This window comes from Agelaius tricolor, unplaced genomic scaffold, assembly GCF_023055355.1.
Source record: "Agelaius tricolor isolate 1412-34295 unplaced genomic scaffold, bAgeTri1.0.p SCAF_19, whole genome shotgun sequence".
NCBI lineage: Eukaryota > Metazoa > Chordata > Aves > Passeriformes > Icteridae > Agelaius > Agelaius tricolor.
The window spans coordinates 13,706,165-13,718,433 of NW_027269279.1; the positions used below are offsets into that span (position 1 = coordinate 13,706,165).

The 12,269-nt window shown below is 45.6% G+C and overlaps 1 protein-coding gene across 4 annotated transcripts in view; it reads left to right on the top strand.

Annotated features, from left to right (window-relative positions):
* AXIN1 (axin 1) overlaps positions 1-12,269 on the top strand; it is a 78,050-nt gene that overhangs the window by 9,844 nt on the left and 55,937 nt on the right. The gene's annotated exons all lie outside the window — the stretch shown is intronic.

The following is a 12,269-nucleotide window of genomic DNA, read 5'->3' on the forward strand; positions in this document are numbered from 1 at the left end:
TAAGCATGTGTGTGTCTAACCCTTGCTGAATCAACAGAACCCAGCCAGAACACATTCCTACTTTTTTTCCCCCCCTTTTTTAAATAAAATCTCCTTGTTTTAAGACCTGCTTAGGCTAAAATCTGACGCTTTGTGAAGATTACGAAATGAAGTAGCTGAACTGTCCTCTTCAAAGGCTCCTGCCTTATGAAAAGCATTTCTGTGTTTAATCTCCCTCAGCCGTCCCTTTAGGCTGGCAGCTGGAAGCGCATCCCCCCCCACGCAAGGTCTCGGCGCCTTTCAGCTGGCAAAATGTTCTCGGTTTGATTCTTGTTTTCTTACAGATTTTGAGGAGGGGATGTTGCATGAAACTCTTGGGGAGGGGGGGAAAAAGGGAATTCATGTGGGCTCCCGCTGCTTTAATCAGGAGTCAGAAAAAAAATATCCCAGTGTCTTGGGACTTTCCCATGGAATTAATAAAAACCTTGAAGTGCATTCCACTGAGCAGTTGGGTGCTCACCATAAATGAAGGATTAGAAAAGTCTCTGATTTAAGTATCTTTTTATTTAAGCAATAATGGTGTTAAGATTGAAAACAACTTACTTGAGGGTCAGCTGTGTTTAGTTTCCTTACCAGAGCAGGTAGTAAGTAAATCCTCTGTGTGACACTGAGCTGTTTAGCTCCAGCTTCAAGAAAAAGGTGCACTTCACCCATTATCTGAATATATCTGTGCCAGGTTGTAAAATTGTGTAAGAAATGTGCTGTGAAATAGAAGTGTTTTGAAGTAGAGTTCATCAGTCCTGGGCATTTTCATAGCAGATTGGAACAACGTGAAATAAATCTTTACCTGGAGGATGGAGATCAGAGAAAATGTGTGGCTATTAATTTGTAGTGTCCAACAGCCTGTCATTGTGGCTACTGACACTCTGCTGACCTGTGGGGTAGGGAGGCGAGGAAATGTTTGCCCTTCTCACCAGAGCAGGAGTCACTTCTCAGCCTGGAGAAGCTGAAGATAAGGAATTTATTTTATTTTTCAAATGCTGGTCTGTCAGCTTCTGTGGTGTCCAGAGCATTGCCATGGAAGATGTTGCTGAACTGCATAAGTTCTGCATTTTTTAATTCTAAAGACTGCTCAGATATTAATTTATGAGGTGATTGTTCCTCTTTGAGCAAGCCCTTGTGGTTGAATTAACCTTCTTCCTGGATCTTGTATAGCAATAGCTGTCTTGAACAAGCTGGTTTTTAGGGAGTTGTTGTTCATTTACTTTCTCACCTGAGGAAGTGTGCTGGAAGCTGGGGAAGCTGCTTGCAGCAGGAAGCAATGGCTGTGTGCAGCATTTGAAAAACTGGGGCCCAATTTATTTTGAAAATTTCCACAAACCCCTTTTTTTTTGGCATGTGTGTGGAAGAATTTCTCATTTCTCTTCTTTGGGGAATGTTGAAATAAGCTGTTTTGCATTATATCTCAGGGCCTGTTTAATCTTCCCAAGATTTAACTTCTATTCCTTGGCTTCCATGGAAACCCTAAATAAAGAGGAATCTAAGCAAATGCAGTAGAAGTATTTCTCTGTTAGCAAATGAGCATCTTGAATCAGCTCCAGGATTTTTTTTCAGCAGAAAGTTCATAAATCTTGATGCAGTAGCTCTGCTCTCAGGAGAACAAATGTAAAAAATTCCTCAAATGGCAGAAGACAACCCATTATTAGCGCTGGATATTTTTGAAGGTGTGCAAATGTGCAGGCAGATTTGAGAATACCCTGAAGCCAAAAGCATCACTGTTACCCACTGTGTTTTTGTATGCGTCGGAAAAGGCCAATAGTCATTATCGTTAGGCTCCTGGAAATTAATTGGACATTGGTTATGGATCAGTGAACTTCAAAGAGGGCAACCCCCGAAGATCTCGGGCATTAACTCGCAGCTTCCGAAAGTGACACTAACATGGTTGTGAGGGCGGCTAAATCGTTCATTAACCTTCTTCCGACACGCCGGGACGGCGTTCCTCGGAGCTGGGGAGCAGAAATTAAACCTGTGCCTGAGAGCCGCCTGCAGCCTGCTCTTGGAGCGCTCCAGGAAAACGCACAGCCCCTGAAACAGCTGGAAATGTGGTGCTCAGTGGTTTGCTCGTGTCTTTTGCTGGGGTGGGTTTCTCATGCTCTCTGTGTAGCTCTGTGTGGGAAGGGGCTCCCATCCCATTCTCAAAGCATTGGAGAGCAGCACTCTCACAGGCCTTGCCTTTGCTGTCTTCTGTGGTGGGAATAGCATATGGTGTTACCTTCCAGCAGCTGTCATCTCTCCTGAAAACCAGGCAAACTGAGAGATTTACATTAATTCTGCCAATTGTTTTGGGTTTTGACCCATTCCATGGTGTGTATAGTATTGAAGAGGAAGCCCGGATGATGGTGATTAGAGGACACATGGTGGTGGGTGAAGTCTCCAGTTGCTGGATCTTGAGGAGTGTTGGTGGTGGAGCTGCTGGACATGGATGGAGAAATTTCTCAGCCTGGGAAATCTCTCAGCCAGGCACACTGAGAGACTTACATTAGTTCTGCCAATTGTTTCGGGGTTTGACCCATTCCATGGTGTGTATAGTATTGAAGAGGAAGCCCAGGTGATGCTGATTAGAGGACATGTGGTGGTGGGTTAAGTCTCCAGTTGCTGGATTTTGAGGTGTTGACCCATTCCATGATGTGTATGGTATTGAAGAGGAAGCCCAAACGATGGCGATTAGAGGACTCGTGGTGGTGGGTGAAGTCTCCAGTTGCTGGATTTTGGATTTTGGTGGTGGAGCTGCTGGACACAGATGGAGAAATTTCTCAGCCTGGGATTTGATATACACAGGGGGTTGGTTGTTTTTTTAAAGAAGTTGGCTCCAAGCTTTAATTTCCACAGTGCTGAGCTGACTAAGCTCACCGCGTTTCACAAGTGTTGGTGGTTCAAATGAAAAGGGTGGGTGATGTGGTTCTCCAGGCTGGTAGGAATCACCAGGAGAGTCCTTGTGCCTGTGCCCACGCACTGGCAGCCTCTCCGGACACGTGGGAGAGCAGCTCTCCCCAAAACACACAGCCAGCACTTCACCATGGGGTGTGCAGAGGAGGCAAGAGGAGAAAAGCTGAAGAAGCTTTAGAGGGATGTGATAACCTCTGGTGTGGGACAATGCAATGACAAACTAACGTGTAGAGGCTGGTTCAGGGAAAGTAAGGATCTCTCTGTGGCTTAGGCAGCATAAACGGTCCAGCGGTCAGAAGCTGGGGCTGCATCAGGAAGGAGCTGGCTGAAGTTTAGCTGGCAGCCCTAATTTTGAGGTTGGCAGCTTCGTTCATAATTAAATATTAAATTGCACACCTCTGACTCAAGACTGTGTGGTGTTGAAGGAATTGGTGTTAATTGTACTGACCGGTTGGAAAACTGAGGATGCAAAATCAAACACTGGTACAGGAGGAGTCGTATTTAGAAAATTTAAAGATGTGTTACTCTCTTACTGATGCTTCTTTTACCTGGAGAGGCAGCACATGCATCTTGGACTTAGGCTGTTGGAGCTTCGTGGGAACTTGTTTGCAGGAAGAAATCAGCTGCTGAATGTTAGATCCATATGTAAAGTTGGGAATGCTTGTCTTGAATTAAACTTGCTGGGCCCACAGTATCATTTGTAATCAGTACAACCCTGTTTGGAATCCTTGTAGAGCAGTGGCTATTTCCAGTTTTAAAGAAAATAAGTTGCAGAAGAATAGTTTGGGTTCTGCATTGTTCTTGAGAGAAATCAGTGAATCCAGCAGGGAGGGGGTCTGGTGCTAAGAGCTCTAAGTGGTAATTTAGTGGCTGAAGCACTCTAAGATACACAGGACAGAGACTGATGGTGTTTTTGCACAAAAGTTAATGCCAGCTTTTTAAAATATATTGTTAAGCTGATGAAACTTCTGCATGGAAATGCTTACATTACATTAGCAGTGTAAAGTATTTATGCTAGTGGTTGCCAAATTTTAAAATAGATTTTATTTGAAGAAGAATACCTTTTGTGCCCATAGCTTTGCCTCCACACACAAATCAAGATGAAGAAGTGGTGTGTTTGTGTTTGGTTATAGATCAGTGCTTTGGCTTCTTATTAAAGACAGGTAGTTAAGCTTTTAGCACTCTAATTTGATAAATGAGTAGTGTTTTCTTCCCTCCTCCAGCAAACAAAGCCTTGTTTTGTTGTGATTGAGCTTTATTTGGGTTACAGAATATTTTCTTTTAAAAGCCCAAGAGGGAAGTTATGTCCTCCTTTTTGGTCCTCGGGAGATTCAGGTTGGACATGGTGAAAAAAATCTTGGGAGCATGAGGGGTGGGAATCTCTGTCCTTGGAGGGCCTTGTAGCTGGGTTAGACAGAGCTGTGGCCTGCCTGGTCCAGTCCTGGTGATGGTCCTGTTTTGTTGTGTGCTTACAATGATGGCACAGAGCACGAAACTCTATATTTTGAGAAGACTGGTTTGAGTTCTGCCTGGTTTCAGAAAGAATGGGATGTTAAAAGGTTGAGTGGGAGCTGAACCAATGCCAGGATGCTGAGAAGTGCACCCAGGAGGTGGCCACGGGGTGGGAACACCTTGGTTTTGATCTGCCGTTCAACTTGGCTTTATGTTTTAAGAGTTTCTTTGTTGTTGCTATAATGGACTAATCCCTTGAATAATTAGTTGCCATTGGATGTTTTAAAAATGACTGCCTCTTGGATGTTTTCCTTTAATAGTCTGTTAGATTCTGGATTTATTAACTATTGAGACAGACTGTGAAATCCTGTTAGGGCAGACTTTCTTGGTGGAAAAGGGACTGAGAGTGGTGTGGGGGTGCTGGGGGAACACATGCTGGCCCCATTTTAGGTTTGAGCTGTTGACTTCCCACCTTCCCAAGAAGTCCTGGCTGTGTCCTGAACTGGGTCAGTGACTGCTGGAACACGTTATGGTCTTGGGTCTTCCCTAGATTTGGGGCTTCAGAAGGTGCTCCAAGAAGTTACAGCACTGTGGCTGGCTGGTGCAAGGCCAGTCATGCAGTCACCACTCATTTAAAATAAATCATGGACCTGGTTTTATTACAATTGGTGGAAAAATCTGGTTTCAGAAGTGACTGTGTGTAATGCAGAAAATTGCTATGTTTAAAAAAAAAATCAGAACAGAGGTGCTGATATCCTAAATCGGTTCCTGGATATATCATTGGATTATTAGGCTCATCCTTAAATCCATTAAGCAAATTACAGTTAATCAGTCAAATAAAAGAAGAAAGATCTTTTGCAAGGCCCTGTCTTTTGAGCCAGGCAGAAGCTGTAGTAATATTTTAATTTTCCATCTGTCAGTGAATGTATTCAGTCACTTTGCTTCCTTATGTGGAGGATTTGAAATTAGAAACTGAGGTTAATTATCTGCATTAAATGAAATATGTGAAGACCACAAAAGCAAAAACCTTCACAATTTGGTATGGTCTGTTAAGCTAGGCAGGCTGCTTCAGAAGGAGAGGGGTTATTTTTCCCTGGTTTTGTTCCGATTGAAGGGTTTTAGTCACAGTAATTGAAATGATTAAAAAGTCAAATTGCTGGTGAATATAATTCTGAGCATCTCTCTGAAAAGCTGTGACACTTGTTTGAGAGCAGGGGTTTGCTCAGCCTGGCCTGGCAGCGCGGAGCAGCCTCTATTGTGCCACCCGGGCGTGGCTGAGGCTGATTGTCCTTGGTGCCACTTTATCCACCTCTTCCATGGCAATGGGATGTTGGAGCTCTGCTGCAGGGATAGTAGAGATGATTTGGAAGTGGAACAATGCCAGATGAAAGCTACACTTTTGAACTTATCAAATACAAAGTATGTCTAACACCATCTATCCTAACGCTATAAATTAGTTAATTAATGCCTACTTCACTTGAAAGTGCAGCTTTGGACTTTACAAAGGTCATGCTCCTGGAAATACACATTCCCACAGCAGTCAGCTGGCTTTGAGGCGATTGGTTTGTGAAAAGGCTCATTTATTCCTTGTTTGCAGTACACACATGGCTCAGGTTTGAGTTCCTCTGGGGGACTGCAGTATCCATCTCCGCTCATCAGGTGCAAAGCTGCCCCTTCCTTCACTGGTGCAGCCCTGAATGCCCAGCTCAGGGAACTTCAGGAAAGGTCTGACTCTTCTGGAGACCCACACATCTTGTTCCCCTCCTGTGTACCAGAGTGAGCTGCTTTGCCTGAAGTCATACTCAGAAATTAAATTGTTGCAGGTCACACTTGTGTGTAAAAGCAAAACCATCATTCCTCACAGCCCTGGTCTGGATCCCTCACTGTTGTAAGCCAGTAATGAATTTAAGTAGAATCACTGCAGTTTTCAGTCTGATAATCCGAATTCTATAAAACCCACATGGAAATTGGATTTTACCTTTGAAGACTCCAGAGTACACTTTTGTGGTAAGACCTGGAATTTCTTGGTCCCCTGGCTCCCAAGATACAACCTGTCCTCAAAGTAGCAGTTTTTTGAAGGTCTTCATCTGATCTAAATCGCTAATAGATGAAGAGCTTTCATCTATCCTGATGATAAGCAGTGGAGAGAGGCAAAGCTATAGCTAGAGGAAAAAACCTCTTTGAAATACCTGAGTGAGACCTACTGGTTAGCAGCACAGCCTCATGTTAGTCCCTGGATCTACCTCCAGAGCTAATGACCAGAAACGACTGGGTTTTATCCTTCATCCTTCCCACCCCCACATATTCCCTGTCCTGTTGTAGACCACAGAGTCAGTCCTCTCCCTCTCTCCATTTCTTTTCTGGAGGTTCAGTTTTCTGTCCTTTATCTCCAGCACATGTTTAGAGGAATGCTGGTGCTGGAATAAGAAGAGCAGTACAACTGGGCAGGTGGGATTGCCTTTTTTCCAGCACTCTATGTTTAGGTTGGGTTAGGTCTGCTAGAAAACCATGTCTGCAGTGTTTAACAGATTCGCCCTTTTGGGTCATAAATTTTGGTTGTTTGTTTGTCTGGCAGTCAGCCTGTTGGACTGGGAGAGGTTTGTCTGGAAGAGGAGCTTCCTTGTTCTGCCATTGCTGCCAGCCTGGTCCATTGTGGGATTGATTGCTTGGATAGCCAAGGACCAGACAAGCTATGGCTGCACCATCCCTGGAAATGTCCAAGGCCAAGTTGGACAGGGCTTGGAGCAATCTGGGATAGTGGAAGGTGTCCCTGCCCATGGCAGGAGATGGAACAAGATGAGCTTTAAGGTTCTTTCCAACCCAAACCATTCCATGATTCTATCAACCTCTCCAAGGTTTCACAAGCAAAGTGTGAATCAGAGCCAAGTCACTGAAGAGCTCCTAGGAAATACAGGTAGGATCCATGGAGGGAGGTGTGGGGACTCAGGATCCAGCTGTAGTTTCTGCATTTGATCAGTTTTGTCCTGGCTCTGCTCCACAGAAGTAAGAGCTGTAAAACCATTTGGCACCAGACATGCAAATGAGAGCTGGGATGAAGCTTCTGTTACCCTTGAGGATCCCAAAAGAGGAATCAACAAATAGAAATTATTCTATTAGCAGGGGCAAAGTTCACAGGTTAACCATCGTGTCAAATCAATGAAATACAGCCTTGATCTCCTGCACAAGGCCTTTATTGTGTACAAATAAAGACTGCCTGAGCAAAGACAGCAAGTTCTTGCACTGTAACATTTGCAGTGTGTTGGAGAAAGGGAAGCTCTGTACAGATGGCAGCACGAAATGTCTCCGTTGGACATCGGCTTCATTCCTGCTTCAAAAGATTGTAAAACATGACCTTGGAACCTTCTTACTCTCCTTATGGCCCTGCTCAGATTGGATTTCCAAGGGGCATGTACTTTTTAATTTTTTTCATAAAATTTGGAGTCTCTGGCTAAGAGGTCTGGTCTTTGTACTTTTAATTCAGTCCATGTGACTGTCGTAACATTTATTTCTTAGGAAATGAAAAGTGTTCCTTCTTGAGCAAAGCCACAGACAGAAGCTGTTGGGTAGGCTGGCAGCCTCAGGTGTGCAGCATGTGTCTCCTGCTCATCTAGTGCTCAACCAAGACCATCACCACAAGTCCTTTGTTGCTTGGTCCATGACTCTACCAGGAAAAGCAGTGAAAGAAAAGCTGCCTTCTTTGTTGTGGAAATACTGAGATTTCGTGTGTTTCTGAACATCTGCACATTCAGTGGAACTTGGCTTTCTTCTCTTGGGAAAAGCTACTTTGAAAAGGCTCCTTGAACTTCTAAGACAGACCAGTGCTAGCAAAACGAGATGGAAATGGGCAGCAAAGGATGTGTGGATGTGTCACTACAGCAAAGGGTTTGTCACGTTGTAAAACAGCCGGGCTGATTTTCCCCTCTGGATATATGCAGTGAAGTTTGTGACCCGGGGGGTTTGAGTGCTGCCGGCTGGGGAAATCAGCCCAGCTGGGAATTTAGGAAGGCAGAGCATCCCACTGCCCCCAAGCATTGGCTTCGGGCCTTCCCCAGCCAGGGCTGGCACAGCCTGCAAAACTGATCTATATAAACCTTCCTCTTTCTGAAGAGGGGAAGCTTTCCAAATGGGCATGGGAAAAACTTTCCTTTGGTAATCCTGGAGATAACAGGTCATGCAGCTTCACCCAGTGATCCTTGCACAATAACTTGCGGTCAGGCTGAAGTGTCTATTTTAGAAAGGCATCCAAGTGATGAGAGGGAGGTCATGCAGCATTTTTGTTATCTCTTCCCATGGTTAGTTACTCAGTGTTCCCAGTGTGTTCCTTATTGCTCACTTTTTTTCCCAGCTTCAGTTTCTAGCTGCTCTGTTTTGGTGTTCTTTGCTGGCTTTGGAGGCTCCAAAAACCTCTGCATGTTTGAAAAAAGCCCTGCTGAATGGGTGTGAATGTTCTCCTTAAGTGGCAGCAGCTTTGTTATGGGAGGCCTTTTGGTTTTATTAGACTTTTCAACCCTCCGGTCGACTGTTAAACAAGCTGGAGCATGTCATGGTTGACAAACCTTCGCTCTGGTCTCAGACCTAACCTACCAGTTTAAAGGCAGTATTCTTTTGTGCGCAGGTTTCTGGGTGGGGACCATCGGGCTTCTAAGGGAAATTAATTGTGGCCTTTCTTTATCCCCCCCTACCCCCCGCCCTCCACCTCAAATAAATTAAGTTTTGTGCTAACTGTTCTGTCACTTCCAAAGGCCCGGAAGAAATGTCAGCCTTTAGGTTTTCTGCTACCTGAGGTACTCAGCTGCACACTGAGAGTGCAAGTAGGTGGGAATGTGTAATTACATTATAAACAAAATAGCTGCACGATCAGTGTCAGCAACTAAAGATAAAATGTAGGAAGTTTTTTCAAGTGATTCATCCATAATTATTTAAAAACATGTTGAATTTATTCTTAAGCTTTGGAGGAGAATTCTTGCAAGGCTGGCGTTTGCTGCCCGTGATGTTTATACACCTGAGTAAATGCCTGTCTCAGCAGTTTGTCCATGTTGAGTGCTCCAGATCTAAATCCCTTCAGAGGTAAACTCAGCACACCTTTGTCTCTGCTGGCCTTGCTGTCTCCAGGCTTTTCACTGGTGAGGTGGAATCTCTTGTAGCAGTGGCTGGCACCAGGATGGGCAGAGAGACAAGGCTCACACCATTCTAATATTTGTTGTAGATTAGTTGTCTGTAGGTTTAGGTGGTGGCAAAGGCTGGATGGCACAAACACACTGATGGACTAGTGGAGAGATGGTGGGGGAGCAGCTTTGTGTGCCCACAGCCACGACAGCCAAGCTGCATCTGCTTTCCTTTTTCTACATTCTTCCAGCAGTATGTGTTGTGTGAATTGTTGGGGTCTGGGGGAGAAGGGAGGGAATTCCTTTGGATGATCCCTCTCAGCTGCAGCAGTCTCATTTTAGAGGTGCTGGAAGTCATGGTGCTTTTCCTCTGATAGTGTCATTGCAGGTGCTGGTGCTTTCTGCCCAGCTGGGCAAAACTGAGTATTTTTATTTTCAGTATTTTTATTTTATTCAGCCCTGTGCTGTAGAGTAGAGGAGTACTTGTCCCATGCTTCTCTCTCAGTGATTGCCAAGAAGTCGGAAGTGTGCTGCACTGCCTGAAAGCAGCTGGGGGTTGTTGTTGTTGTTTTTGTGCTAAGCCAGCACTCTGCCCGGCTCACCGGCCCAGATAACATCCAGCAGGGCAGGGCCCGTGCCCGCGTGGCCGGGAGGGCAGCTGGCACCGCAGTGGGTGGCACTGTGAGCAACCAACGCCTTGCAGTTTCATCAGGTTCAGGGTGCGCTTTCCTGCAGCCAGAGGCGCGGCACGGGCACTGCTCCACCGCAGCACAGCTGGCAGAGGTGGGGAAGGGTCTCCACAATGGGCACCTCGAGTTGTGTCTCTGCTCCAGAGATCAGCAGGGCACCCCTGCTCCCTGGGATGAGTGATCAGTCAAGCTCCGCTGCTCCATCGTGCTGTGTGGCTGGAATAGATGAGCAAGTTTGAGGAAGGCAGAGACTCCAGCGCTTGTTCTAGCCCCTCTTCTGCCAAAGCCTGCTGCCAGTAGCTGCAGCTTTAGTCAAGAGCTCAAGGATGCTTTTAATCTCCTGCAGCAGCCTAGGCAGAAAGATCAGCTGGCCCTACCGTGGTCTGTTTTCATTTCTAAATGCAGTGCTGGAGCCCCTTTCCTCAAGACCTGGCTATTCTTTCCAAAAATCCCTGACTTGGGTGCTCCCCACCTGACTGCTCCAGTGCTTTTTGGAGCTCCCGGAGAATGAGCTGATATCCCACTGGTTTTATAGTGAGGGTGCTGGCCCTGCAGTCCTCCAGAGCCTGCCCACAGCTATTCCACATGCTAAGAGGGGTAGGTGCATCCTGCAGCTCACTGGATTTGCCTTCCCAGCAGTAGGATACACTTGAGAGGCAGCAGTTGCTTGGCCTCAGCGAGGTCACTTGGGTTTTGGTCGCTGGTGGTGACGCCCTGAGTCAGCTCCACATGGATTGCTGTGTTTCTCACCTGGTGTAGGTTCTTCTGTCCAGAGCCATCAACCACGCTGCCAGCAGTCAAGCTAAGAGCAACTCTTTTCCTTTGTTAATTGCTGGCTGTGGCTTGGCACCAGCAGTGTCAGAAACCCTCCCAGTAGCCCATCTTGGGCTGTGGACTCCAGTGTAGTGTGTTGCCTCGGGTGGTACAGAGTGGCATCATCCTCTCACTTCCCAACTTTTGAAATCATCCTAGAAGCTTGAGCTGAAGAAAGGGGGTGGGACTGGAGCCAAACCTCATTCCAGGTGGGACAGTAGTGGCAGGAGCACCTATTGTCCACAAAAATGTTTCCAAGCCACAGAAGGCAATTAGCAGGGAAGAAAAATCTGGTTCATTTAAAATTTGAATTTTTAAAATAATTATTCTTTTTTAATTTAATGAACGCACATTGATATGCCAAGTAGACAAAATTGGGATTGCAAAAGCATCTGAAATCATCTAACCAGTGTAGTTACTGACTTAATAAAACAGGCAGGTTTGTCAAACAGGAGTATATTCAGTCCTGAGCAATAGCTGAGTGTGAACAGGGTGTAGAACCTGGAGTTGCTCTGCCTTTGGCACAGAGGACAAGGAAAACAGTTCTGCAGAAGGGCTGAGGGATCTCCTTCTAACCACATTGTTACCAATGCAGTTATGGTAGAGATAGAGTTTGAGAATAACTTTTTCCTTCTTTTAGGATCTCCTGTTAGTGTTGCAGATCTAAACTTTGTATTAAGCTGTCAACCCCTTCATGCCTTCACAAGGAGTTCATGAGGTCTCCCTTTGATACAGGGGACCCTTGTGCACCAAGCCCCCTCTCCAGCTGACACTGCAGCCATGGTTTATATTCGTGTCAGGCTGCTGCCTGTCCCAGGCTCTTTCAAACAAATTGATGGCTTTCCTTGAGTTAATCTTTCCTCCTTGCTCTTCCCATGGTGTTTATGATGCAAGATCACAAAAGGCTGTTTCAGTATCTGGCCACAGCTAATCAGGGGTTTACCTCTCTCACCAGATTTCTCAAAATATTCATGTTCTCAGTAAGAACATCAGCAGTGGTCACCTTACCTGGTATAGACAGTAGTCCCACTTCAGACTGGAGGTTAGACTACTCTGCTCCTCCAAAGCTCCTTTCCAATGAATACCTCTGTGATTTTAGTCCTTAATTGACTGCCAAGGAAATTGTGAGAGACTTCCAACAGTTTTTATGCAGCAGCAAGCCCTGCAGAAATTCATATGCTCCTGTGGTTAAGTAAAGGCCGTAGCAGCTGAATTGGTGGCCGGAAGACAGGGAGCCATCACTGCAGAGAACCTTGAAATACAATACAAGATCCTTGCTCTGAGG